Consider the following 3936-nt stretch of genomic DNA (forward strand, 5'->3'; position numbering starts at 1 on the left):
TGTCACATCTCAGCTTCTTCATCCATAAAGTGAAATAATGATGCCTACTTTGTGAAACACTTGGAAATGTTATGTTAGAATAAAGTATTGCTATTATTGTTGTTGCTTAACCCTTCAGCTCCCTCTAATTACACAGAATTATAACTTGTACAATGTCTGTTTTGTATTGGTTTTTAATTTGTTCCTTAGTAGTGCGATGCTATTATTTTGGGGTTTTTATCCTTGTAAGAGTGGCATCAGCCTAAGTCATCACAGCCTCCCCACAATTGTCTTTCTCATAGTATACAACAATAAATAAGTTTAAGAAAAACAGATGTCACCATCTCACATCAAAACCCGCATAAACAGAATATTTTAGTGCTGACAATAAAAGGTTGTTCTTAGATAAAGTAAAAGTTACAGTGGGTTAAATTCAGCCTCTGTTGAAAGTGATGTTAAACCCCTTTGTGGGGCCTCTGGGAAAGAAGTGTCATAGCAAAAGTAAAGTTACAAAATTCAGAGTAAGCTGCCAAGGGAACAGAGGGTGTCTGTGTATCGTTATGCCACCAGTGTGAATTTGTGGCTACTTTTTGCTCCCGTTGTAACCCCAAGGAAAACAGTGAGCACTTATATCTCTTGTCCTTCCAGTACATCTTGGATGTAAGCTAATGCTCAGTAGAATTGTATTTGATACTTGCACTATTCTGGGTCCCACTGGACACATCTGACCCAATGTCAGAGTCCCATAGTCTCTAATTGGGTGCTTTTAGATATTGTACACTTTGTTGGCAATTGAACATGTAATACCAGCTTTACTCATCTGACATTATTTGACACTATGTGGGTTTTTGATTTAACAGAATGATAAAGCAATGTACATAAATCATGACACAGATACGACTTACACCCGGCAGACTGTCCAGTTGCAGTAGACAGCTGACTCAAAATACAAGTGAGTTCCTCACCATGGGTCTCTGTAATATGCCCACCGTTCTGATGGCAGCCATCTTCTGCTGCTGGAAGGGAATACATGGGTTGAAGTCAGCTCAAGCATGAGACAAGGAGGATTATTGTGAGAAGTGTCTAATGTGAGAACTACCAGAATGCCTCCATTTAGGCTGCCTGTGATCCAGAAATCTTAATTTCCAGAAATTCTTTCTCAGACAGCACCAACTTCTTTATCTGATAAGAGATTCACTTTCTGGATATGTTGAGGTGAAGAATCGTAGAATCATAGAATGGTAGGGGTTAGAAGCGACCTTTAGAGATCATCTAGTCCAACTCCCCTGCTAATGCAGGTCCACCTAGATCAGGTTGCGTAAGAACACATCCAGGTGGGTTTTGAAGACCTCCAAAGAAGAAAACTCCACACCCTCCCTGGGCAGCCTGTGACAGGGCTCCCTCACCCTCACAGTGAAATCGTTTTTCCTTATGTTTAAATGGAACATTTTTTGTTCCAGCTTCGTCCTATTACCTCTTGTCCTGTTACTAGATACCATAGAAAAAAGAGATGCCCCAACCTCCTAACATCCACCATTTATATACTTATAGATATTAATGAGGTCCTCCCTCAGTCTTCTCTTCTCTAGACTAAACAGTCCCAGTTACCACAGCCTTTCCTCATAAGGAAGATGCTCCAGTCCCCTCATCATCTTGGTGGCCCTGTGCTGGACTCTCTCCAGAAGTTCCCTGTCCCTCTTGAGCTGGGGAGCCCGGAACTGAACACAGGACTCCAGATGAGGCCTCATCAGGGGCAGAGTTGAGAGGGTGGAGAATATCCTTTGACCTGCTGGCCACATTCTTCTTGATGCATCCCAGAATGCCATTGGCCTTCTTGGTGACAGAAACACGTTGCTGGCTCGGGATTAATTTATTGTCAACCAGGACTCCCAGGTCTCTCTCTACAGAGCTGCTCTGCAGCAGGTGAATCCCCAGCCTGTACTGGTGCATGGAGTTGTTCCTCCCAGATGCTGGACTCACTTTACAGTGAAGTTCAATGACAGTGAGAGATCCCTGGGGCTTCCCATTCCCATTTATTCTCTTGCCAAATTGCACTGATAGAACTGTTTGTCCCCTTTGCTCACCACCAAGGTAGGCTTCATGACACCATTAAGCTAGGTGGAATTAATTGAGCTGTTGTGGGTGGTGGTCATTCTAATTTAAAAGGACACAGTCAACTTGAAAATTAGTGATTTCCAAAGTAAAATGAATAAAAAGAATGATAGTGCCCTGGTTTAGGCCCATCAGGGAACAAAAGACCACGATTAGCCTCAAGTACCAAAGACCTGAGGATTGACAAAGGGCAGGGAGGGCTTAATTGCCGCTTAAGGTCCAGGACAAAACAGACCAGGATACCAGGTTTGGGAAAGAAAACAGAAAATACTTTAATGCAACACCAACTAAAGCATAACCATAAAACCCTAAAACATAACCAAAATAAAACAGCACAGAGTGGTACAATGATGAAGAGTCTGACCAGCCCTTTAAGACCACCTTGTCCCCACTCCTCCCCTCTTCCTGGGTTCAGAGACCTGATCCTGGTCTTTTTACCTCCTGCCCCCCTGAATGGCCCAGGGGGGCAGGGAGTGGGGCTTTCAGTCAGTCTGTTCCTGATAGCTTGTGCCCTTTGTCCCTCCTCAGGGCAGGTGGGCTCTGCACCAGTCCTCCCTGCAAGTCCATAGGGTACCTCACACACATGGCAGCCCTGCACAGGCTGTTCCAATGTGCATTTATCCCAAAGGCTGCAGCTCCTCTCTCCCTCTCGTGTGGGGCAGCTCTGCACTGCTCAGGCTCTTCAGCACAGCCTGTGCCGTGGCCACCTCCTCCCACAGTCTCTCGCCCGTCCGAGTGCACTCACACAGAGCTACTGGTGGCTCTCACTCTTGCCATGGCCCTCCATGGGTTGCAGGGTCACAGCCTGTGTTCTTACCACGGCTTGCAGAGGGGTCTCTGGTTTGGTGCTCCTTCTTCCTTCCTCCTTCTATGACTGTGGGGTCCACGTGGTCGCCTCCATCTTGTATCACTCTTACACCTCCTGGCAGCACTTGAAATTCCCATCCGTAAATAGTGATCGCAGAGGCACCAGATTGGCCCAGCTGGGCCGGAGGTGAGTCTGAACCCAGGAGCTGATGGAGAGTGCAAAACCTCTTTACCGGGTCTTCACTGCAACCTCCTCCCCCTGTTACCAAGCAGAAGCTGCTCCTTGCTAAACCATGACAGACAGGTACCATATCTGTGCTTGAGAACTATTTATCAGGATTTTGTAATCAAGTTTGTAAGCATTTTGTTCCACCTCAAGACGTATGGAACATTCAAAAAAAGTAGGAAATTGGATGAGAAGATGATATGACTTAAAAAGTAATCACCTTATATGTCGAATGCACAAAATACTTAATAGAGAGTTCAAATTGCCCTCATGGCTACTGTCAGAAATATTAGGTGGTTTTTGTAATATTAAACAAAAGAGAAACATCTAGGGAAAAGGGAACAACTGAGCAGTTGGCAACCTTCCTCCATTTCACTGCATTGTTAACCAAACCATTGCACCAAAATTAATCTGAATTCTGCAGCAGTAGTGCTGCAGACTAGACTTTCTGTGGCCTTTTGTGTTTTGGGGATTTTTTTAATAGATTTCGTAAGTGTACTAGGATAAGATAGCACGTATTATATGAATGTGGTAGCATTCTCTTTCAAACATGAACATTTGCTGAAGTGCCCTTTGTTGATAGGCTCTTCAAAATGATAAAATCAACCTTCTGCCTAATACATTGAAGGTTCTGGAGCATTTAAAATTTCATAGCCAAACTTTTTCTCAACTCTGTTGAATAACACCAGTGACAGAATATCTGGTCAATTAATTATATTTTATGCACACTAGGAAAAGAAGAGACTATGATCATCATATCTAACAAACTGGATGCTCTCTCTGCAAAAAATGTTTTTCAAACTACCTCAGGG

The sequence above is a fragment of the Colius striatus genome, chromosome 1 (assembly GCF_028858725.1).
Source record: "Colius striatus isolate bColStr4 chromosome 1, bColStr4.1.hap1, whole genome shotgun sequence".
NCBI lineage: Eukaryota > Metazoa > Chordata > Aves > Coliiformes > Coliidae > Colius > Colius striatus.